Source organism: Cetorhinus maximus, chromosome 18 (genome assembly GCF_964194155.1).
Source record: "Cetorhinus maximus chromosome 18, sCetMax3.hap1.1, whole genome shotgun sequence".
NCBI classification, from domain to species: domain Eukaryota; kingdom Metazoa; phylum Chordata; class Chondrichthyes; order Lamniformes; family Cetorhinidae; genus Cetorhinus; species Cetorhinus maximus.
In genome coordinates, this window is record NC_135896.1 from 24067251 (window position 1) to 24093577 (window position 26327).

At 42.2% G+C, this 26327-nt stretch overlaps 1 protein-coding gene across 3 annotated transcripts in view; it reads left to right on the top strand.

Annotated features, from left to right (window-relative positions):
* itpk1a (inositol-tetrakisphosphate 1-kinase a) overlaps nt 1-26327 on the top strand; it is a 208558-nt gene that overhangs the window by 46835 nt on the left and 135396 nt on the right. Inside the window, exon 1 of one of the 3 annotated variants that reach the window (XM_078562188.1) lies at nt 14698-14775. The exons of the other annotated variants lie outside the window; for them this stretch is intronic. The gene's annotated coding sequence lies outside the window, so the exon portion shown is untranslated. Of the gene's footprint in view, nt 1-14697; nt 14776-26327 lie in introns of those variants that run through there. 3 annotated transcript variants of the gene reach the window in all.

Genomic DNA, 26327 nt, shown 5'->3' on the forward strand with positions numbered 1-26327 from the left:
CTTGCATAATTATTTCTTCCACATAGCTGGGTGAACTTGTGGGCGACCAACCTTTTTGTTCCAAAGAAAATATTTGTGTCCTATATATTTTAAAGGATTTGTTTAAACACTGGTTATGAAAATATCAAGAAGCATTTTTAAAAAACTAAAATAAACTTTTTCCCCAGGAAGTTGCGGGGGTTCAGCCTCAGTTTATTGTTGGATTTATATAAGTTTGGGTAAAGACAAATTCGAGCTTCGCTGTGACGCTTCTGACTGTTCAGTGTTCAACAATGACAACCCAACTTGCTTTCAATGTAGCTAAACATCATGTTGACATCCACTGTCCATGGTAAAGCATGAAACATTTTGGGGATTGGATTCCAACATGAGAGTGACTTGCAGATGGTTTTTGCTTGGTAAAACCTTCAGAGATGCAGCATCTCACCAGCTGGAGATCACCTCTGAGCAAGTATGGCAACTTGGACAAATTACCACCAGAGCCAAGATCGGCTTTTTGGAGATATAAGAGTGCATTAGAGATGACATTATGTGGGCATTTTGAAATGTACCATACAAGGAGAGGACCAGTTAGGGGTGAATTATAAAAGCTTCCAGCTGCTCAAATGGTATGTTGACTCCATCGCACAAGGTCGAGATCCAAAGAGAATTTTTAGCTTGTCATTTAATATGTTTAAAATGTTTTCACATTTTGATGTTAGATTTTTCCCTCTTCCTTTTTAAATACGTGGTGTCATTTTTGTAATTGCAAAGAATGAATGAGCGGATGATGTGATTGCTTTTCACAAACCTGTAATTATGATGACCACATACTGAATTAAATGTATACGCTGTAAGCTGTGATACATTGATATCATACAGAAGTGAAATATCTTGGGTGAGGCAGTGCATGGTACAGTACTTATTTTTTTCCTTTTTATAATCTCTCCCCGTGCCCCCTCTAACCTCCCCCCACCACCCAACCATGTCATTAACCACAACTTACCTATGTTACATAAACAAAGAGGGAAGATCCTGATGGAATTGGAAACTAAATTTGCCTATTTTAAAAAGAAAATCACCACAGTAAGGGGTTTAAAAAAAGACTTGGGTTTACATAGTGTCTCTCTAAGACACCTTAAAACACTTCACTGCAAAGTAATTTATTGCGAGTACAGAGACTTGTCATATAAGCAAACATGGCAACTATTTTACACACCAACATCAATGAGATGACTGACCAATTTTTAGTGTTAATGTTCATGGGAGGACTATTGACTAACCACATCTATTTATATGGCACCTTTTAATATCATAAAACATCCAAAGGCCCTTTACAGAGGCATTATAAAACAAAGTACAACACCAAGCTATCCAAAGAGATATTTGGGGCAGACAACCAAAAACTTGGTCAAAGAGGTAGATTTTAAGGAGTGTTTTCAAGGAGAAAAGCAAAGGTGGAGAGGTTTGTGGAGTGAATTCCAGAGCTTGGGGCCTGAGCAGCTGAAGGCACAGCCACTAATGGAGTGATTCAAATTGGGGATGCTCAAGAGGCTGGGGTTAGAGTACAGGTATCTCGGAGGATTGTGGTGCTGGAGGGGATTATGGAGAGGTGAGAGATTTGAAAACAAGGATGAGAATTTTAAAATTCTGCTGTCAGTCCACCAGTTGCATGGAGAGCTGTAAGATATACTGGTAAGTGCCAGTATTTTGAGTCATTGGGCAGAATCTTGCATTGGTGATCCAGCTGGAGAGCCGGCGAGAGACCCATGCTGCCTCTTTGTAAGCCCACTGAATCTTATGTCAATCAGGTTAATTCAGGAACACCAGCAGGTCTACCTCCAGAATCAAGTTCCTGGATGTGGAAGTCCTGCCTTCCAAGAGCTGTCGGCCAATCAGAGACTGGTAGCTCCTGTGATCAACAGCGCCACAGGAGGCTGTGGCTGCTGTCAGAATAGCACCCCTTGGAGTCCCAGGGCCCAAGAGAAAGTAAGTCATGGTGAGGGGAGGGCAGGGAGGTGTTTCTGGGAGTATCCCCACCCGATGCCCATGGTGCCTTGATCAGGCACAGAGTACCTTTTGAGGGGACCTCCTCCCTCCCACAGCCACCCAAAGGTGAGAGGTGGCCTGCACACTTTTTTACCAGTCGTGGATGCCGCACAAGTTGGGTTAATTCCAGCTGCAGTGTGAAGAAACCTCTTAATTAGTTGTCCACTTAAGGGTCTTAATTGGTTGGGGTGGGGGAAGGTTAATCATGGGCCCTAGTTCTGGAGGAGATGGGAAGGTTCCAGCCTTTAGGTACAGTACCACCCTGCTTCATAAGTGCCCTTCCCATCTCCAAGCTCCCCTCTGGGAGCAGAAGATTATGCCCTATAAGTGTGACTGTTTCAAACTTCTGTTTAACCAGGAGCTATGATAGGTGAACAGAATTAGATTGGAGTTGGGGCACACACAGTAGAAATTTGGATAACCAAGTTTTCAAAGGGTAAAATGTGGGAGGCTGGCCAAGTGTGCATTAGAACAGTCAAGTCTGGGGGTAACGAGGCATGGATGAGAGTTTCTGCAGCAAAAGGACAGAATCGAGGGCAGAGTCTGGCGGTGTTACAGAGGTGGAAATAGGAAGTCTTTGTTAAAGCACGGATATGTGGTTGACAGCTAATCCTGAGGTTCAATGTGACAGAGTTTTGTGAACTTTTTGGTTCAGGGAATACTTTATGTTCTTCAAAAGCGTTGTAGCAACTTTTTATCTTCACTAGTACAGACAAACTGAGACTTTGATGTAATGTCTCACTGAAGCCTCCCCAGTGGTGCAGGCCGATGACATACTGGTATGGTCGCTGGACTAGTAATCTAGAGATCCAGGGTAATGCTTGGGACCTAGGTTCAAATCTGCAACAGCAGATGGTGGAATTTGAATTCAACAAAAATCTGGAATTAAAAGTCTAATGATGACCATGAAACCATTGTTGAATGTCATAAAAACCCATCTGGTTCACCAATGTCCTTTAGGGAAGGAAATCTGCTGTCCTTACCTAGTCTGGCCTACAGCAATGTGATTAACTCTACTGTCCTCTGAAATGGCCTAACTAGCCACTCAGTTGTATCAAACCACTGCAAAGTCTAAAAAAAAAGTAATGAAATCGACCTAGGCATCGGAAACAACAACAGCAATCTCAGCCCTGTCGACTCTGCAAAGTCCTCCTTACTAACGTCTGTGGGCTAGTACTAAAATTGGGAGAGCTGTCTCACAGTCAAGTTAACAGCCTGACATAGCCATTTTACAGATAATGCCCCAGGCACCACCATCACCACCAGCAGAGGTTCACTCTGCCCCTGCTTCAGTCCTTTTGCTGCTGAAACTCTCATCCATGCCTTGTTACTCCAAGACTGACTGTTCTAATGGACACCTGGCCAGCCTCCCACGTTTTACCCTTTGAAAACTTGTGGTTACCCAAATCTTTTGACGTTCAGCGGGAAGGAGTTGCCCTCGGAGCCTTCAATGTTGACTCCGGACCCCCATGAAGATTCATGGCATCAGGTCAAACGTGGGCAAGGAAACCTTCTACTGATTACCACGTACTGCCCTCCCTCAACTGATGAATCCGTTCTGTTGAAGGGTCGTGTGGATCCGAAACGTCGACTCTTTTCTTCTCCACCGATGCTGCCAGACCTGCTGAGTTTTTCCAGGTAATTCTGTTTTTGTTCCGTGCTCCTCCATGTTGGACACCACTGGGAGGAAGTACTGAGGGTGGCAAGTGTGCAGAATGTACTCTGGTTGGGGGGCTTCAATGTCTATCACCAAGAGTGGCTCAGTAGCAACACTACTGACTGAGCTGGCTGAGTCCTAAAGGACATAGCTGCTAGACTGGGTCTTCAGCTGGTGGTGAGGGAACCAAGAGGGAAAAACATACTTGACCACATCCTCACCAACCTGCCGCCGCAAATACATCTGTCTATGATGGTATCGGTAGGAGTGACCACCGCACAGTTATTTTGGAGACAAAGTCCTGTTTTCACATTGAGGGTACCCTCATCTTCTTGTGTGGCACTACCACCGTGCTAAATGGGGTAGATTTTGAACAGATATAGCAGCTCAAGACTGGGCATCCATGAGGTGCTGTGGGCCATCAGCAGAATTGTACTCAACCACAATCTCTAACCACATGGTCCAGCATTTCCCTCGTTCTACCATTACCATCAAGCCAGGGGATCAACCCTGGTTCAATGAAATGTGCAGGAAGATATGCCAGGAGCAGCACCAGGCATACTTAAAAATGAGGTGTCAACCTGGTGAAGCTATAACACAGGACTACTTGCATGCCAAACAGCATAAGCAGCAAGTGATAGAGCTAAGCGATCCCACAACCAACAGTTCAGATCTAAGCTCTGCAGTCCTGCCACATCAAGTTGTGAATGGTAGTGAACAATTAAACAACTCACTGGAGGAGGAGGCTCCACAAATATCCTCATTCCCAATGATGGGGGTGCCCAGCACATCAGTGCAAAGGTAAGGCTGATGCACTTGCTACAATCTTCAGCCAGAAGTGCCGAGTGGATGATCCATCTCGTCCACCTCTGGAGGTCCCCAGCATCACCTCCAGCCAATTTGATTCGCTCCATGTGATATCAAGAAATAGCTAAAGGCAATGGATGCTGCAAAGGCTATGGATCCTGACAATCCAGCAATATTTCTGAAGACTTGTGCCCCAGAACTTGTTGCGCCCCTAGCCAAGCTGTTCCAGTACAACTACAACACTGGCACCTACTCATCTATGTGGAAAATTGACCAGGTATGCCCAAAAAGGACAAATCGAACCTGGCCAATTACCGCCCCATCAGTCCACTCTCTATCATCAGTAAAGTTATGGAAGGGGTCATCAACAGTGCTATCAAGTGACACTTGCTTAGCAATTAATCTGCTCACTGACGCCCAGTTTGAGTTCTGCCAGGGCCACTCAGCTCCTGACCTCATTACAGCCTTGGTTCAAACATGGACAAAAGAGCTGAAACCCTGAGGTGAGGTGAAAGTGACTGCCCTTGACATCAAGGCTGCATTTGACAGTGTGTCATCAAGGAGTCCTAGCAAAACTGGAGTCAATGGGAATCGTGGGGAGAATACTGTCTGCTGGTTGGAGTCATACCTAGCACAAAGGGAGATGGTTGTGGTTGTTGGAGGTCAGTCATCTCGGCTCCAGGACATCACTGCAGGGTTCCTCAGGGTAGTGTCCTCAGCCCAACCATCATCAGCTGCTTCATCAATGACCTTCCTTCCATGATAAGGTCAGAAGTGGGGATGTTCGCTGATGAAATGTTCAACACCATTTGCAACGACTCAGATACTGAAGCAGTCCATGTCCAAATGCAGCAAGACCTGGACAATATCCAGGCTTGGGCTGACGAGCAGCAAGTAACATTTGTGCCACACAAGTGTCAGGCAATGACCATCTCCAACAAGAGAGAATATGACCATCTCCCCATGACGTTCAATGGCATTACCATCACTGAATTCCCCATTATCATCATTGTGGGCGTTAACGTTGACCAGAAACTGAACTGGACTAGTCATATAAATACTGTGGCTACAAGAGCATGTCAGAGGCTAGGAATGCTGCGATGAGTAACTCCCCATCTGACTCTCCAAAACCTGTCCACCATCTACAAGGCACAAGTTAGAAATGTGATGGAATACTCCCCACTTGTCTGGATGAGTGCAGCTCCAACAACACACGAAGCTTGACACCATCCAGGACACAGCAGCCGTTTTGGTTAGCACTACATTCTCAAACATTCACTCCCTCCTCCTTCACTGACGCACAGTAGCAGCAGTGTGTATCATCTACAGGATGCACTGCAGGAATTCACCAAGGCTCCTTTTGACAGCACCATCCAAACCCATGACCACTACCATCTAGAAAGACAAGGGCAGCAGATAGATGGAAACATCACCACCTGGAAGATATCCCCCCTCCACCCCCCTGCCCTTTCCCAAGTCACCCACCATCCTGACTTGGAAATACATCGCCGTTCCTTCATTGTTGCTGGGTCAAAAACCTGGAACTCCCTTCCTAACAGCAATGTGGGTGTACCTACACCACATGGAGTGCAGCGGTTCAAGGATGCAGCTCACCACCCCCTTTTTCAAGGGCAACTAGGGATGGGCAATATATGCTGAGCCAGCTAGTGAAGCCCATATCCTGTGAATGAATTTTTAAAAAAATTATGTTGCAGTCCCTCAGTGCATCTTCAGTCATCAATTCAAAATCTTGGCCTTGGGGTTGAACCCACAAATGGAGACTCAGCGTCAAGAATGCCAACAATGGAGCCATGATGACACAAATTATCCAAAATACATTGTTTTTGCCTTGAAAGACTATGGGATCTTTTCACCCCTAATGCACAATTCTGTTACATTAGAAGATGAGAAACATCAAGAGTGGGAAAAGGATATGTGGCCCATTGAAACTCATTCAAAGCAGCATGTTGTGTTTAGTGTCCTGTTTCCAGTAACCCAGGGTATTTTAATTCACATTTGAAACATGGAAGGAAAATGGTTCAGTTTGAAATATGAACAAAAGCCTATGTAAACTACAAAGGAATGTGCAATCTAACCTATATAATTATAAGCATGCTTGACTGCATTACATTGGCACACTAGGACCAAGCCTGTGTACATCAAGCACAATTATACAAAATGGCATCTAGCTGAAGGCTTTTAAGTTCCATGGAATTCCTTCTTTTAGAAATGGCAGTGCTGGGTAGCGAAATTTCTTTCCTCGTTGCAACAAGGATTCCCATCTTGCAATCTGGATGATTAGTAACAGTTAATAATGGATACAGTTTATAACTTGCTCTCCCAGTGATGCTTGGCTCTTTTGAAATGCCATCATTATATTTCCATTTCCCATAGCATTAATTTGGTAGCCTTTCAAGAAGCAGCCATGGTATTGGCAGAATTATAGTGTCATTGAATATCTCTGGCTTACATTCAGCCCCACTGCAGAGGTGAAAGGATTGTGTTCTGACTTGCTGAGCCAAACAATGTCCCTGAAAAATTAGAGTCCAAACTGTAAATCTTGTTAAGAATGTAAACCTGAATTCTATTAGAAATATTCCGATGCCAAGCCTGCGAATCGTGCCCTTCTGAGCTTCATAACTTACAGCCTTGTCTCAGCTAGTTTGATGTAGCCACAGGGGGAAGAAAAAGGAGTTGCCTGAACTGATTGGGAAATGTAAAGTGATTTTAATTTTTCCTCTAAGCTTTCCACATTGTGAATTCCAGAAACATGTTTCTCTTGAGGTGCTTTTGTTTTGCTTTGATAATTAACTGGGACATTTTGGGGGGTGGGGTACTTGTATCTAGGTTTTGGAAGCCAGCATCCGTTCTTGATCCACACCATTCTCTCCCAAGATCAATTAGAATGTGTTTTCCATCCTTATTTCCTTGCCATTTTTGTCTGATTAACTCTAATTGTAAATAACTTCTTGTTTACATGGGCTATAGTTTCTTCATAGCCAATGAAATGTATAGCATACTACGATCAAAATACATTTTAAAAAAATGTCTCTACATTACAAGAGTGACTACGCTTCAAGAGTACCTTTTTAAAAATTGATTGACTGGACGCAGTTGTTGCTGGCAAGACGAGCATTTATGGTGATGGTGAACTGTCACCTTCAAAATAAATTTGAGTGGCTTGATAGATCTTTTCAGAGGACATTTAAGATAGTTAACCACATTGCTGTGGGCCTGGAGGCGCCCACAGGCCAGACCAAGTAACGATGGCAGGTTTCCTCCCTGAAGGGCATTAGTGAACCAGATGGATAGTTTCATGGCAACCATTACTGATGCTAGTTTTTTTTTAAATTCCAAATTTATTTAAATAATTGAACTTTAAATTCCCCAGCTCCTGTGGTGTGACTTGAATTCCTATTTCCAGATCATTAGTCCAGACCTCTGGATTAATAGTCCAGAAACATAACCACAATGCTAAAATTGTGAAAAATTTTATAGAAATGCAAGACTTTATTTCTTTGAAGTAAATTGCTTAAAATGCTAATTTAGCAAACATTTTTTTCAACTAGAAAGAAAATCTGACCTTGTTTTGTTTCAAGTGAATGATGATACGACCTATTTTCAAAGGCCTCGTACCTTCCTGGAAAATATAATCTGTTTAGGCTTTTGTGATGCCCTGAACAGCCCAGGAGCGGCAATACAAGAACATTAGACCCATTAAAATGCTCCTCTTGCCTCACTGCCTCACTGTGACTGAATTTATCTAATCCCAGTATTGCCATTTCCAATGTCTCATAAATCAGGAAACCAACTCTTACAAATCAAAAGATTTGGTATAAAAGTCATAAATTGCAATTTTTTTTGAAACATCAACAGTTGGTTTTTCTAAATTTGGTTATGTTTTGGGGAAAGAAAATTGTAACTTAAGCCAAATCTCTTGATAAATATCGATTGACAGTTAGTTTATAAACCTCATTAGTAGTTTATTTAATTTCTAACTGGTCATGTGAATCTGCAGTTTATCTGTGGTTATAAAAGCAGGCCTAGGAATGTAGTGCTTAAGGATCCTTCACCTCTTTTCCCCATTTAAATTTCTTCATGCTTCCATTCCAAATTAGGGCTCATTAACTTTTTGCATAAGGAAGGAAATTGAGTTCTGCTGTTTGTTTTGGTCATTGAAGAGTGAATTCTGTGCATTAGTCCTTGAGGACTAAACAGTGCTAAACTGTCTCCCTTATCCTGTCAGCTGATTTGTAGACTCCGATGTGTATGGTTGCATGATTCTATTGCAAGGATACAGTGGTAGGTTTACAATGTAAACGCAGAACGTCAAGGTGCAGGTGTCACACTCCTATTGTGAGAACTGCTTAAGCACCAAATACAAAATTGTTTAAATGTAAAAGGAGATCTGATGACGGCAACAAAACTCAGGGCAAACTAGGTTTCTAGTGCTATCAATGGAGCTCCGTCCTAATCAATATAAACCATCCTAGTAACAACCATATAAGCAGATAGGAAATAATATTGACATGACCATGCTACAGCATTTAATCATCTGGACACTAAAATAACTATTTTCCTTGTGTTTGGATGAATATTTTGGAAGAACACAGGAACACAAGAATTAGGAGAAGGAGTAGGCCATTCGGCTCCTCAAGCCTGCTCTGCTATTCAATAAGATCATAGCTGATCTGATTGTGGCCTCTCTGTCTCTGTCTCTCTCTCTCTCTCTCTCTTCTCTCTCTCCCCCCCCCCCCCCCCCCCCCCCCCGCCGCCGCCGCCGCCACCCAATAAACCCTTGACTCCCTTGTCGATCAAAAAAGAATTAGATTCCGCGTTTTACTATTTAAATTATTGAAGTGGAGTTTTATGAATTTCATCATAAGTAAGTATAAATTAATTTATACTATAAAATCTTCAATTATGCCTTTTACTTGATGCGAATGTAACGTGCTGTCACATTCATAATTTATACAAAAGTTGGGCGTAGGAAAACCTTTATAAACTATTCAATAATTGCAATTGTTTAAGTCGTTAGTGTGTGCCGTGTAGTTGGCAGCTGCAGGGTGCGTGCCTCTTTAAAAGTGCTGAGTGCTGTTTTTTAGGAAGCAGCTGGGAGTTGAATGCAGTAGAAGGAAAAAAAAGCTCACAACAGCTTTGGATCCTTACAGAGCTGTTCTCTGTAATCAAGTTGGCGGTCAGCTGACAGAGACCCTGTCCCGGCCTGGCTCCTCGAGCGGCAATCAAAGGAAAACGCTGAAAAAGTGCTTTTCAATACAAAGTGGTAGCTCCAGAAATTAAATATCTTTTGAGAGGCCTCTTGCCTGAAAGCAATAATTCATTATTTGTGCACATGGAAAACATGTTCCTCAAGGATGTAGCAACCTGCAAAAAATCCAGAGAATTCGGAGCCCTCTTCCAAGACAGGCCTTAATTTTACTAAGAAGTTGAGAGAATTGGTATGTCTGTATTACTAGAGAGCAGGTTTACCATTGTTGAGCCAAGGGTGAGGGTGGTCTTTCTGAATGTGTTGCAGTTTACATGATCCATGGAGATTGATACCTTTTTATCTGGGACAACACCTGTGGGTTATGTGTCATGATCACATAAATCTGATCTTTTCTCAACTAAACTCTGTTTTCGCTAAGTACCACCCACGTTCAGTCTCTTGACGCTCGCATGCATCTGCTGAACCTGCTCAGTCATATCAAATTGGGATGTCAGTTGTGGCTCATTTGATAACATTCTCGCCTCTGAGTCAGGAGGTTGTGGGTCAAGTACCATTCCAGAGACTTGAGCATTGAATCTAGGGTGACACTCCAATGTAGCACTCTGCATTCGGGTGGATGTAAAAGATCCCACGTTGCTATTTCAGGAAAGCGGAGGAAAGTTATCTCTGGTGTCCTGGCCAATATTTATCCCTCAATCAATATGACTTTTAAAAAAAAAAAACAATCTGCTCATGATCACATTGCTGTTTTACGGGGCATGTTTCCTACATTATAACAATGACCCCCCTTCATTAGTGTGCATTGGTTGTCCTAAGGTTATGAAAGATGCTATGTAAATGCAAGTCTTATTGCCTTTCTCAAAGATGGCACTATTTTGTGCAGAGATATAATTCCTCAGTAAAAGGAGTTTCTCCAGTTATTGCTGTGACCAATCATACAGTTAATTGACAGTTGTAGGGAATGCAGTGGTACTGGCAGTTTAATCATCCTGCAGTGTTTGTTCCATTGTACGAAATTGGGGATTTATATTTAAAAAAAATTGTACTGGGGTGGTGAACAGGATCTGCAGTCCATGTCCTCTGCATTGAAGCACTTGGTGTTTGCAATGATGCAGCAAAGATAGAAACAAGCGTAACTGGGAGTTTCATGGTGTATATTATGGCTTCAATAAAATAAAAATCATGTTAATGAGAATTGAACTGAGTGCTGAAATGACATTGAACGTTGTAAGAGGCTAATGTAATATCAGTGTATTGTGATTAATAGGGAAATATAACCATTTTGTATGGTGTATGTATGTATACGCCTCCGTGTATCTGTTTTATATATATCTATCTGTGGGGAAATCTTTCCAGTGGTTGGGGCCATACCTGACATGTGATCATGGTGGTTGAAGGCCAATCATCTGAGCCTGAAGATACTGCTGTAGGGTATAATTCTTTATCTACATCTTCAATGACCTTCCTTCTCTTCATGAGGTCAGGGATAAGGCTGGTTTTTAATGATTTTTCAAAGTTCTATGCATTCCTCTGATATCGTGGAAGCTCGTGTCAGTCTCGAGCAGGACCTTGACAACATCCAGGCTTGGGTTGTACTTTTATTTGGTCATGGGAAGTGAGCATCTCTGGCAAGGCCAGCGTTTATTGCCCATCCCTAATTGCCGTTGACTAAGTGGTGGTGGTGAGCTGCTGCCTTGAACTGCTGAATTCCATGTGGTGTAGGTACACCCACAATGCTGTTAGGAAGGAAGTTCTAGGGTTTTGACTCAGCAACAGTGAAGGAATGGTGATATATTTTCAAGCCAGAGTGGGGTGTGGCTTGGAGGCACATTTGCAGGTGGTGGTGTTGCCATGAGTCTGCTGCCCTTGTTCTTCTAGGCGATAGAGGTCGTGGGTTTGGACGGTGCTATTGAAAGAGCCTTGGTGTGTTGCTGCCTTGCATCGTGTAGATGGTAGACACCGCTGCCACTGTGCATCAGTGGCGTGGGAAATGAAGGTTTAAGGTGGTGGCTGGGGTGCCAGTCAAGCCGGCTGCTTTGTCCTGGATGGTGTTGACCACCTTGAGTGTTGTTGCAACTGCACTAATTCAGGCAACTGAACCATATTCCAGCACACTTTTGATTCCTGCCTTGTAAATGGTGGACAGACTCTGGGGAGTCAGGATGTGAATTACTTACCACAGAATTCCCAGTCTCTGATTTGCTGTTGCAGCTACAGTACTCATGGCGTACCAAAAATGTAACTGGGACATCCATATAAGTGCCGGGTGGTGACTGTCTCCAGCAAGAGAATGGCCAACTAGCGCTCCTCATCTTTAATATCACCACGATTCAGGGAGGGGTGGGGGGGTGGGTGTCACCATCGACCAGCCTCTTGACTAAATCAGCCCTATTAACATTATGGCTGGAAAAGCAGAGTCGAGGTTAGGGACTCTGTGACAAGGGCTCATCATGTGCCCCCTGAAAACCTCTACACCGTTTGCAAGGCCCAGCACTGGAGTCTCTAGCTACTCCCACTGCTGTGAATACAGTGCATACTATTTACAGGATGCTACAATTAAAAGTCTAATGTCTAAGCTAATGACTGAATACCCTGCAAAGTACACATCTTACTTGTTAAGAGGTTCCACAATAACCTCTACAACTTAGATGCACAAAAGCAGAAATAAATTTGAGAGCACCAGCCTTGCCAGGTTCTCTTCCATCTTGACCTGGACATTTTATCACTTGTGTCAAAATCCTGAAATTTCCTACTTGGCACCATCCTAGGAGCACCGTTCCCATAAGGAGTGCAGTTGTTTTAGAGAGCCAACCACTTTCTCTGGACAGTTGCTGATGGGCAGTAAATGTGGCCTCCTACCAGAATCACCTGCAGTCTGGAACAATTTTGTTTGAAATGTTTGACGTATAAATGCATTGTAAGCTTTGTTATCTGGATGTATGGGAACTGGAAGAACATCCACATATCCTATGAATGTGTCAGTTTTATATAATGTATAAAAGTTGTGAAAAATATTTGAGCATCTCTGTAAAGTGTTTTTTTAACCACGTACCCTAATGTTGAAGTGAACTGCATAGTGCTTGTCTGCAAAAAAAAGTACTGAAATAAAGTACTGTAATAATGTTTCTCTTTTTAAAAAAGTGACACAAAATGCTGGCCTAAGTATCTAATCGGAGGACCATAATTCTAAGGTAGAACTGTAATATATTTTCTAATTTTGAAGTTGGGCGGTACAATTATAGAGCTATTGAGACAGTAACATCTTAGTTTGCAGTGTATTCTGCCAATAACTTAGCCATTACACTTTTAATTGCAGTATGTGCTTCAAGTTCCCCTATAGAAGCACTTATTAGCTGCATCTGAGTATGACCATGGTGTTCAACTCCAGTGACTAACTAGATTATAGTAGTCAGTGTTCAGTTGTCTGATTGGACAGTTGAGATTTCAGTGATCTATCAAATAGGAATTAAGCAAAATAATCCAGTTGCCTGACAAAATTCCTGCAGCCTCATTATTGTGTTATGGGGTGTGGATTTTGTGGGTGAAACTTGCTGAAGTCTTCCTTGGTATAAAATTATCTTGCTTCATTTTAACTGGGAAAAGATCATTTAAAAGACTAATTATCCAACCTTTGTTCTCAACACCAGCCAAAACGGTTATTTGCTTCCCATGCATGATAAAAGCAGCCTCCCATTTCTTCCTCTGCTGCGTTATAAAGTTTTTCCTCCCATTTAATGTATATAGTTAATATAGTAATAGAAAGCTTGTCATAGTGCCCTTCTACCCAGCTGCAAGTGAAAAGCAGCAGTTAACACTTGTTTCTATGCAGATTTCCTAGAGCAGTCTACAATATGTTTTCCCAAGCAGAAGTTAACTTAGTTCCTTTTATTCTTTTGCAAAATTTCCCCCCCCCTCACCTGTTTTGCTTCTGGCCCCCCTTCCCCCGCGCATTTGTATCCTGAGTGAAACTTCCTTATTTTTCAACTTTTTAAGGAAAAAATGTTCCTTTTTAAAAAAAATTTATAGCTTTCCTTGAATTTCCTCTGCTACAAATGTGGACTCTCGTTGGGGCCTGGCTTTATTTATACTGCCAGTTGCTGTTTAGCACTTAGTGACCACTCTTCCTGTGTGCGTCAAGGCAGAATGTGTGGACAGCCTTGACTGTGGGGAAGGGGCGGGGAGAAGGAAGGACGACCATCACAGAAGAGATGATTCTATCCTCCCCCAATCTTCATACAAGTGCTTTTTCTGAAAATAGTGACTAGATAATAATCAAGCCATCGTTGACTGACAGCTCCCTCTTCACATGTCTGCAGGAGCTGAGATCCGATTTAGAACCTGTGCTGCTTAAGTGGCGTGGCAGTGTAATAGTTGCTTTCATTTCAGAGTTTCTGGAAAATTCTCTTGAATGTTCAAGTTCCGGAGACCCTGGTGTGCAATTGCTATAGAGAATCCGCATGCAATGAAGTAATTAAAAAAAATAATAAATGCGTTCCTGTCTGCCCCCTGAGGTGGGTTTTAAAGACCCTGTGACATTATTGTGGGGGCGGGGGGTGGGGGGTAGGGGTGGTTTCATCATGTCCTGGCCGATACTTAATCCTCAAGCAAAATGAATTTTTTATTCAAAACAAATGATCTGATCTTGGATCTTTGTTCGCAGGAGCTTGCTGTGTTCAAATTGACTGTTGCAATTTCTTACATTACTTTTGAAGCATAGCCACTGGCATAATTAATTGGCTATAAGGTGCTTTGAGATGTACTGAGGTCAGGTAAAGTGCTCTGTAGGTGCAAGTCTTTTCCTTAAGGCCCATTCCACATTTGTCATTCTTTGGGGATTTCCACTGTTTTAATGACGTTGAGCCTTTTTTGGTACTCTTTGGATATAGTTTGTGTTATTGCAAAGACTGCTGGTGTTTGTAAAGCAGTGTTTTGTTGCTCAACAGCTGTAATGTTCAAAGTTCAATGATCATGGTTTCTGTTTTCTTTTTAAAAAGATGATTTGAGTAAAGTCTCAGCAATTTAGCTTTGTCACACTCTCTGGGATTAATGGAAGGTATTTTCTGACTGGTTTTACTGTTGGGATTTGCATGGGCTGAATGTGTTCTTTGTTCAGACATGACCATCGTTATCATGCTGTTTATTGTAAGAGTCCTGTGACTGTTGTTTAAAATGTCCCTGATAAGCATTTTGATCGTGGCCTCACGAGATTCACTGAAGTCTCCTCCTCGTGGGCTGTCCTTCGTGATTGAGAATGACTTGCTTCCACTCCAGTTTGATGCGTTCTGAGATAGCTGTTCAATGTGCAATCTGCAGACTCTGCCACGTTCAAGGCAGATGGTGTTTGAAGGATTGGATAGATCAGTTGTTTAGGGAGTTGTGCGGCCTCTCCGATCCTGAGTTTGCCTCTGCGTGTTCCTGATGAAGTGTCTCGATGTGTTCAGTTACTTCCCAAGTGAGCCTTCTCCGTTTTGCTTGGTCACAAGCCATGGACACCCATGAGTCAGCAGGGAAGTTTGACCTCTTCAGGAATACTTTAAAGATATCCCTAAAGCTTTCCTCTGTCCTCCCTAGGAGTCTTTAGCCACGACAGAGGAGAACAGTTACTTCAGGAGCCTGGTGTCAGGCATATGAACAACATGTTCTGCCCATCGGAGCAGGTTTTGAATGATTAGTGCCTCAGTGCTGGGCATGTTGGCTTGGGAGAGGGCACTGCTGTTGGGCCGCCTTTTTTGCCACCAGATTTGGAGGATCTTGCGAAGGCATCGCTGGTGGTATTTCTCCAGTGCTTTGAGGTGCCTGCTGTAAATTGTCCATGTCTCCGAAGCACATAGGAGTGCAGGGGATCCCTGCTGCCCAGTAAAGCATGAACTTAGCCTTGAATTTGACATCTTGGTCCTCAAAATATTCTCTTCTTCCATCGGCCAAAGGTTGAGCTGGCACGTTGGAGGTGATGATGGATTTCATCGTCTATTTCTGCCTTTGTCGAGAGGAAGCTCCCAAAGTAAGGATAATGGTCCATTTTTTCCAGGATATTGTTGTTGATCTTAATCGACAGAATGATGTGTTGTACTGTGGGAGCTGGTTGGTAGAGGACCTTAGTTATCCAGGTGTTTAGTGAAAGGCCCATTTTCTCATCGTTTCGGAGAAGGAATTGACAGTGGCCTGGAGCTCAGTTTTTGAGCGCGTGCACAAGTGTTAACTGCATACTGAAGTTCTGTGAAGGAAGTTGGAGTGAAAAACAACAAGGCCTCATTGAAGTAGGCCAAAGAGGAGTGTTAACATTCACTTGTGCAAGAAATTCCAGTGTTGTATTTTCCTTCAAAATTATGGGGAAAGAATCATCATGATGGTCTTACGGGTACATACTTGCTTCGAGCTTCCTGTTCTAACAATAACTTGCATTTATGTAGTGACAGTGACTTTAAATAGTAAAATGTTCCAGGGTGTGATCGTTAAAAAATACGTTAATGCCAAGTCACAGTAGGGGATTTAAGACCGGTGACCAAAGGCTTGATCAAACGGATATTTTCAGGAGCATCTTAGAGTAGCACAAGGTAGACATGAAGAGGTTTAGGGAGGAAATTCCAGAACTTTGGGTCTAGGCAGCTGACGGCATGACCACTAATGGCGGAGCGAAGATAATAGGGGTTGCAGGGGAGGCTAGAGTTGGAAGAGCGCAGATATCTTGGAAGGTTGTAGATCTGGAGGAGGTTACAGTGATAGGAAGGTTGTAGATCTGGAGGAGGTTACAGTGATAGGAAGGTTGTAGATCTGGAGGAGGTTACAGTGATGGGAAGTGTTGGCCCTGGAGAGACTTGAAAACACCTAGGGGTTATTGTGGTGTGCTCTTTTTTTTTTTCTGTCAAACAATATTTAGTTATTAACCAATATTTAATATTGTACTTTTCACTGTCTTTTAAATGAAAGCTTTTTGGTAGTCACACTATTATTTGGGAGTTGTGATATGAAGATTTTTTTTCTTCTGAATGCAATCTTCTGTCACCTCAATGTTAATTGCATTCTAGTTGGCAATCTGAATGATGGCTGAATTTGGTTCTGAGCCAACGTTACCACATGCCATGTATTAAATATAAGGATGAAAAATTCCACTGGTCTCCATCTCTAATCTGCTCTCACTTCACCCGGATCCGTGGAAAATAATTTCCAGTGTATGAGTGTGTAGGAAGGAATGCCGGCACTCTTAACAAAATCGCAGGGTGAATTGAATCAAGATTGTAATGATGCTTCGGTCAGTTTGTTCTGTAATAAACTGATAGAAGGCACATTAAAGATGCTGACGTTTGATGCTCCTGTGTAAAGTAAATCCTTGTGAAGTCAAGCTTTTCAAATATGCTGAACTAAAGGGGATTTGTAAAGCTAACACAGTTAACTATTTGCATAACTCAGTAATTTCTGGAGCTAACGTATAGGGCTTTCCTCAGTGCATTGAAATTACTTCCTGGTATGGTGTTAAAAGACAAATCGGTTTTGCCAGCGGCATTCTAGTACCAGGTATCTGATGTGATCAATGATTGTTAGCTTGGAAGAAGTCACCCCTAGTCAGACTGGATCAGTTTAAGCAAGATCATTTCTTGACCACTGACTTCCATTTTACCAGAATTCTAACTTTGAATTGTACAAATACATTATTTATTAATGTGGATTAATTTGCCACAAGTGATCAGAAGATGTAAATTGGCTCTGGCGCCTGAATATTATTTAAATATTTAAGGCCCAGTTTCCACACTTCCCATGCTTCTGCAACTCCAGGAGTTAAGATGGCGGAGATCACACATATTGTGTGGAAACATAGCGGGATACCACCTAGCTGCCAGTTTAACCCCCCTCCCACCATGCGTTGTTCCTCCTGAGCTGGCAGGGTTAAAACTGGGACAAACCCAACATCTGGCTAGCCGTTCCAGTGAAGCCCAACGCCAATTGGAGGTACGGCACCTTATCTTCCGATTAGGCACTTAACAGTCTTTACATTTGAGTTCAACAACTTCAGACCATGACCCCTCTCCTTCATCCTCGCCCCCTTTTTACCAGCTTTTTTCAATATTCATTTTAATTTTTAAATTTTTTATCTACTTTATTTTTATTTTCATTTTTACTTCATTGTTTTATTCCCACCTTTTATCCTATTTTCAATCTTTATTCCCACCACCGTCCCCCCACCCCACCCCCACAAGGGCCATCTGTCATTTGTTCATGTTGTTGTTTCCATAGTGCCTACCCTTGTCCTGCTATTATCACATTCTGCTTTCTGACCTTAACGTCACCATCAGCACCTCCTTTAGGCAGTACCACTACCATTAACAGTCCTTTGTCCTTTTGTTCATGACACCTCTGGCAATCTGTCCTTTGCCTCCACCTATCACTGGCCTTCTATCCAGCTTCACCTGCTTTTATCTGGCTAGCCAGGCTCCTCTTATTTAAACCAAAACACCATTTTATAAGATGTCCATGGAAGTAATGCCTGTTGGAACACACTTGTACGGGGATGGGGTTGCCATTTTTTGATTTTTACTTGAGACATCTTAGGATCTTACTGAATTTTGCTGGACTACTTTTGGCCTGTCTCTCAAGAAGAAAGCAGGGTTGTTATCATTAACGTAAAGACTGAAGGATTGACAGCCTTAATCTGTAGCATTTTTGGACCATGAAGAACTGTGGAAGTCTGCAACATTGACTTCATTACAAATGCGGTGAACTATGAAGCATAACTGAGCTCTAACCACAATGCAGACAATGCAATTCAGCAACACATGAATAGGACATTCTGAAGGGGGAGGGTGAACAGCCAGGGCTGTGGCCCATATCAGTACCAATGACATAGGTAAAAAGAAGGATGAGGTCCTGAAAGCAGAATATAGGGAGCTAGGAAATAAATTAAAAAGCAGGACTTCAAAGGTAGTAATATTAGGATTACTCCCAATGCCATGTGCCAGTGAGATCAGGAATAGGAGATTATACCAGATGAATGTGTGGCTGGTGAGATGGTGTAGGAGGGAGAGATTTAGATTCCTGAGGCATTGGGAGCGATTTCTGGGGAAGATGGGATGGGTTGTACCACAGCAGGACCGGGACCAATATCCTCTCGGGTATTCACTAGTACTGTGGGGGAGGGTTTAAACTATATTGGCAGGTGGATGGGAACCTGAGTGGAGAGACACAAGAGAGGGAAACGAAGATAGCAATGAAAGATAGAAAAGTAGAAAGCAAAAGTAGAAGGCAGAAGAAATGAGGGCTAGCAGCAAATAGGGGCATAGTAGGAACATTGAACATAGAAAATAGGAGCAGGAGTAGGTCATTTGGCCCTTTGAGCCTGCTCTGCCATTCACTATGATCATGGCAGACCCTCTATCTCACCACCGTACTCCCGTGCTCTCCTCATACTCTTTGACGCCTTTTAGAGTCCAGAAATCTATTTCCTTCTTAAATATATTCAGTGGTTTGGCCTCCACAGCCTTCTGTGGTAGAAAGTTCCACAGGCTCACCACCCTGAGTGAAGAAGTTTCTCCTCATCTCGGTCTTAAATTGTCTACCCCATATCATGAGACTGACTCCTTGCTCTAGACCTCCCAGCCAGAGGAAATATCATCCCTACATCCAGTCTGTCCATCCCTGTCAGGATGTTATGTTTCAATGAGATCTCCCCTCATTCTTCTAAACTCCAGTGAATACAGGCCTAGTCAGCCCAACCTCTCCTCCTCATACGATAATCCTGCCATCCCAGGAATCAGTCTGATGAGCTTCACAGCACTCCCTCTATGGCAAATATACCCTTTCTTAGGTAAGGAGGCCAAAACTGCACACACTACCCCAGGTGTGGTCTCACCAAGGCCCTGTACAGCTGCAGTAAAGAGATCCTTGCTCCTGGGTTCAAATCCTCCTGCAATGAAGGCCAACATACCATTTGCCTTCCTAACTGCTTGCTGCACCTTCATGCTTGCTTTCAGTGATAGTTGTGCAAGGACATCCAGGTCCTTTTGTACATCAACATTTCCCAATCTATCACTATTTAAATAATACACTGCCATTCTGTTTTTCCTACCAAAATGGATAACTTCACACTTATCCATGTTATACTGCATCTGCCATGTATTTGCCCACTCACTCAACCTATCTAAATCACTTTGAAACCTCTTCACACCCTCATCATCGCTCACATTCCCACCAAGTTTCGTGTTGTCAGCAAACTTGGAAATATTCATTTAGTTCCCTCATCCAAATCATTGAGATATGTTGCAGATAGCTGGGGCACAAGCACTGATCCCTATGGTACCCCACTAGTTACTGCCTGTCACTCTGAAAAAGACCCATTTATTCCTACTGTTTCCTGTCTGTTAACTAATTCTCAATCCATGCCAATATGGTACCCCCAATCTCATGTGCTTTTATTTTGCACACTAACCTCTTATGTGTGACTTTATCAAAACCTTTCTGAAAATCCAAATGCACCACCTCCACTGGTTCTCCCTTATCTATTCTAATAGTTATGTCCTCAAAGAACTCCAGTAGGTTTGTCAAACATGATTTCCCTTTCATAAATCCTTGTTGACATTTTCTAATCCCCTTGATATTTTCCAAGTATCCTGTTATCACATCTTTTATAATAGACTCTAGCATTTTCCCTCCTACTGAGATTAGGCTAACTGGTCTGTAATTCCCTGTTTTCTTCCTCCGTCCTTTTTTTTTAAATAGTGGGATTACATTTACCACTCTCCAATCTGCCAGGACTGTTCCAGAATGTACAGAATTTTGGAAGATGGCAACCAATGCATCCACTATTTCCATGGCCGTCACTGTTAGTGCCCTGGGGATTTATTGGCTTTTAGTCCCATTAATTTCTGCAGCTCTATTGTTTTAGTACTAATTTTCTTCAATTCTTCCTTCTCAGTATACCCTTGGTTCCCTAGTATTTCTGGGAAGTCTTCTGTCTTCCTCAGTGAAGACAGAACTAAAGTAGTTGTTTTAATTGCTCTGCCATTTCCTTGTTTTCTATTATAAGTTCTCCTGTTTCAGACTGTAAGTGACCTACATTTGTCTTCACTAGTATTTTTCTTTTTACATACTTATAGAAGGTTTTACAGTCTGCTTTTATGTTCCTTTCAAGTTTATTTTCACACTCTCTTTTTCCCCCCTTAATCAATCTCTTGGTCCTCCTTTGCTGAATTCTAAACTGCTCCCAATCCTCAGGCTTGCTACTATTTCTAGCAACTTTATATGACTCGTCTTTGGATCTAATGCTATCCTTAATTTATTTTGTTAGCCATGGTTGGGCCACTTTTCCACTGTTGTGTTTTTGCACCAGAAAGGAATGTATAACTGTTGCAATGCATACATTTGTTCCTTAAACATTAATCGTTGCCTATCCACTGCCTTTTAATGAAGCTCCCTAATCTATCTTGGCCAACTCACATCTCATACCTTTGTAGTTTCCTCTAAGATTTAGGACCCTAGTTTCAGATCGGACTATTTCACTTTCCATCCTAATGAAGAATTATATCATGTTATGGTCACTGTTCCCTGAAGAACCTTGCACAGCAATATTATTAATTAATTCCTTCTCATTGCACAATACCAAATCTATGATAGCCTGTCCCTATTTGGTTCCTCGACATACTGGTCTAAAGAACCATCTCGTACACACTCCAGGAATTCATTCACCACAGTATTAGTACTAATTTAGTTTGCCCAGTCTGTTTGTAGATTAAAGTCACCCATGATTACTGTAGCACCTTTGTTACCTGCATCTCTAATTTCTTGTTTAATACTGTACCCTACCTTATCATGACTGTTTGGAAGCCTAAAGACAACTCCCACTAATGTTTCCTGCTCTTTGTTGTTTCTTATCTCCACCCAGACTGATTCTGCATCTAGATTTTCTAAGTCAATATCCTTTCTCACTATCACACTGATTTTCATCCTTAACTAACAATACTGCGCCACCTCCTTTTCCTTTTTGCCTTCCTTCCTAAATATTGAGTACCCTTGAATATTCAGTTCCCAGCGATGGCCACCCTGCAGCCATGTCTCAGTAATCAAAATCATATATCATACCCATTTGCATCTGTTTGTGCTGGTAATTCGTCTACCTTATTGCGAATGCTCTGTGCATTCAGATACAGTGCCTTTAGACTTGTCTTTTTAACATTTTTTGTACAGTGCTGCTTTTGTCTGCACTGGACTACCACTGCTGTTATTTTCTATGTTTCTATGAAGGGAAATGACAGCCCTCTTTTCCTCCATCTCCAAATTGGGAGATCAGAATTTCGTCAGTATATTCTAGAATTGCATGAACATGCTCTTCCTTGATCCTAATTCTGTTCCATAACTGATGGCATTTTTGACAAATATGATTTTAGGAAGAAAAGCATAAGTGACGGGAAACTGCTTTCCTCCCTTGGGGAATATTGGCTTTCCTAGGAGGCTCCCACAAACTATTTTGACCACATCTCTTTGAACTGGTATTTTCTCACTGCTATCCACCCCCATCTATTTGTGGTAATGCTTGGCTTATTGTGGTGTGTTTTGATGGGGTATGTTGGGTTGGTATTCCTATGATATTGAGGTTGATGGCAATGCAACTTTGAACATTTTGGGCTTAATATTAGCCTTGGTCCTGTCCACATTCTCAAATCAAAGTTGGCATTGTACCTCATTTCACAGAAAATTTGTATGTGGTGGAGGGTTGGGGGGAGAGGGTGCGGGGAGGTGGAGGTGAATGAAGGTGTGCAGCATTTGGGGTTTTTATTTGCACATGTGTTTTTAATTTGCTATCTGACCAAGGAGGAAGTAGAAGCATAATTTAAGACTTGGATATAGGTTAGCATTGTTTAAATATTTACTGTGGCACCAGATAACATCATTGTGGTGAAGACATTATAAGCAGAACTTGAATAAGCGTCAGTGCAGGCATTTCAAGCTGCACAGTAAAATTTGTTTCCCTTGAGCATATCTATCGAGTGTCAAGTATCTGTGATACAGCTGGATTTAGTTGTTAAAGATTTGAATTAGTTCATTTGTAGATTTGAATGTTTTTTTTAGCCACTGGTCATCAAATGAACCAAAATGTTTCCAATTAAACAGGCTATTCAATACAACGATGTTGCTTTTGTGAACCAAACTGAATTATAGCTTTGATGTTGACCTTCTGTGGCATTGCTGTGACTGGGTGTCTGCTTCTGTCCCATTCTCCAACTTCATTCTTTATCTCTCTCTCTCTCTCTCTCTCTCTCTCATGATGAGTACACATGGGATGTTTTGTGTTCATCTTAACCCAGCTGAGTACGCAAGTGCTCTTTGATTAGATGATGAATGCAACAATGAATCCCCTTGAGTGTGAAAGCTTGGAAGAAATACACTGTAGTGATGTGTACCTCACAAAAACACACACGTGCCAATGCTGTAAGGGTTTGACTATTAGATATTTTAAACTAACTACTCAGCACTATTAAAAATAACCATGCATTGCATTAACCACCAGCGAACGCATCTCCTATTGTGCGAGACTAGTGGCATTAGGATGAGCTGCTTTGAAGAGTCCATCAGTAAAATGAGGTGGTTCTCATTGTTGCATGTTGGGCCAAGACTTAATCCAGTACTTATTTCAAATGCCTCTGCAGTGCATAATTACTCGATGCTGATGGCCAAGTTAGCAGTCTCCCTTGGGGAGACCTTAAAATGGCAGGTGTGGAAGAGAATATGATGATTCGTTGTAGAGGCTACAGTTCTTGAGAGTGAGATAAGACGAGGCAGAGCAAAAGGGACATTTGTGTTCAGTACTTTCCCTCTGATTTCCCTAATTTACAAGTCTTTCTACTAACACTGAAGTCCAGAAATTCCCTTGCCTATCACTGATGTTGCTGTCTTCAATGAGCACAATGTTTGCCAGTATACAGAGAATGAAGAAAAACATTACTTGCATTGGATATCCCTGTAGCCCTGCTCTTATAGTAGGGTAATGTAGTAGAGAAATAGTGTATCCTTAAACCAAGTGTTCATAAGTTTGTGGCAATATTGAATACCTTTTCCCTTCTGGATGTGTTTGGCCAGTTCTTGCTGGCTGCTTGTGCAATACCTCATGACCTTAGAATGCTGTCTGATCAAGAGGCAGTGAGGCCATCAGGATCAGTTCCACTGTCCAGAAGCAAAATACTGTGGATGCTGGAAATCTGAAATAAAAACTTTAAATGCTGGAACGACCTCCACAGGTCTGGCCAGGACATGTGGAGAGAGAAATCGAGTTAATGTTTCAGATCTATACGTCATAGCTTTTTATTAGAACCCATTATACGGAGATACATCTGTCTTTTTTCCACTGGACAAAATGATGGGGCAGGCACAGTACAGTTGAAAAAAAAAAATTGTATAAATGAGGTGGAAGTCAACAAGCTGTTTGTCTTGGACCGTGAGCATAAAACTAAAGGATGCAAATATAAAATTTGCAAGCCTTGGAGGTTCAAGATCAGAACAAACATGCATCTATTTCCCCACGGGATGTTAAAAATGCAGAAAAAAATCCCCCAGAGAAGGTGGTTGATGGTGCCTCAAAAGGAGTTGCATTGACATCTGTTGAGAAGCAGGATTGAGCATTACAAAGGCATTTAACAGCACTATCTGACTTTCTTTTCCCCAATGAGAGGCCAGTGAGGGGAAATTAGTGTTCATGAAAGTGGGGAGCCGTACGTGAAGCAGATAATCGCACATGGACCGTTTGTAAGGACGAGTGATATTTTCTCATTGCATTTTCTTGCATTTTTATCTGTCATCACAGATGACCGCTAATCTTGGCTCCAGAGAAGCAATGGCTGGTACTGTTTTCGTACCTGAAGCAAGATTCAGCAGTGGGGATCTGAAATAATGAATAGAGAGTGATTGGTTGAGGGGAATGTGTGCATCTGTGTATCTTAACTATTTGCTTTAGGTTGCATTTGCCATGTACCTGCTGTGGCCCAATTGGCAGTAGTTTCTTCTCTGAGTCACAATGTTGAGTTCAAGTCCCACTCATAGGAAATGTAGGAAATAGGGGCAGGAGTAGGTCCTGGAACCTCCTGCTCTGCCATTCAACCAGATCGTGGCTGATCTTCTACCCCAATGCCATTTTCCTGCACTATCCCCATATCCCTTGATATTTTTAATACCTGTCGATCTCTGTTTGAACATACTTGATGACTGAGCCACCACAGCCATTTGGGGTAGAGAATTTCGAGGATTCACCACCCTCCCAGTGAAGAAATTCTCCCTTATCTCAGTTTTAAGTGGTCCGCCTCTTTTTTCTAAGATTAAATCCCTTAGTTCTAAACCTCCCAGACAGGGGAAGCATCCTTCCTGCATCTATCCTGTCAGGCCCTGTAAGAATTATGTGCACTTCAATGAGATCACCTCTCATTCTTCTAAACTCTAGAGGATATAGGCCCAGTCTCCTCAATCTCTCCTCATATGACAATCCCGCCATCCCAGGAATCAGTCTGGTGAATCTTCGTTGCACACCCTCTATGCCAAGTGATCCTTCCTTAGGTAAGGAGACCAGAACTGCACACAATACTCCATCCACACCAAGACGCTCCAGGAATTGAGCACAAAATCAAGCCTGACACTTCAGTGCAGTGCTTTACTGTCAGAAGTGCTGTCTTTCAGACGAGACATTAAACAGAGTTCCTGCCTGCGCTCTCCAGGGACATCAAATACTCCATTACACTATTTTAAAGGAGAACGGGGGAGATAGCCCCGGCGCCCTGGCTGACATTTATCCTGCAATCACCATCACAAAAATAGATGACCTTTGGTCATTGTCCCAGTGCTGTTTGTGGGAGCTAGCTGTGTGCAAATTGGCTCTGAGTTTCCTACATTACACAGTGACTAGACTTCAAAAGTACTTTAATGGCTGTAAAGCACTGAGATATCTGGTGGTTGCACCATACAAATGTAAGTTTTTTTAATGACAATACCTAGTTACCCACACCATGCAGAAATGGCCATTTTGTTGTCGCGTTTATGAGCTGGCATTTAAACAATTCAGCTAAATAGCTAGGTTTCTGACTCCTGTCCTGTCAGTTGGTTGGACCACTGTGTGATTATAGTGTGGCGCTGTAGTGTTTATGTGGTTACAGACCTCCTGCCTCAGCAAGCATTAATGTGCTTGGGCCTAAAGCAGAAATGTTTATCCAATATTTCATGTCCTAAAATAACACATATATATGATGAGGAAAACATAGGGGCTTTGATGGACAGCATTTTAAATAGTGAGACTTGTGAAGGAGTTAGAATAGTTCTGATGAAAGGTCATCAACCTGAAATGCTCAGTTCCTCTCTCCACAGAAACTGCCTGACCTACAGAGTATTTCCAGTATTTTCTGTTTTTGTTTCAGATTTCCAGCAGCTGCAGTATTCCACTTTTCATTTACAATAATTTGATAAAGTAGAGTACTCTTGTTTTAAAAAAAAATGAGTTTAGCTTTTAAGCAGACACTTGCTTCCTATTGGATGAGTCATACCTCTGTGTGACTTTGCAGCCTTGTGGTTTAAGACTGGTTGCAAGACATTCTGCTTGAGTATATGGAATTTTCTTTAGCCTAGATTGGTCCAACAGCTAACCCT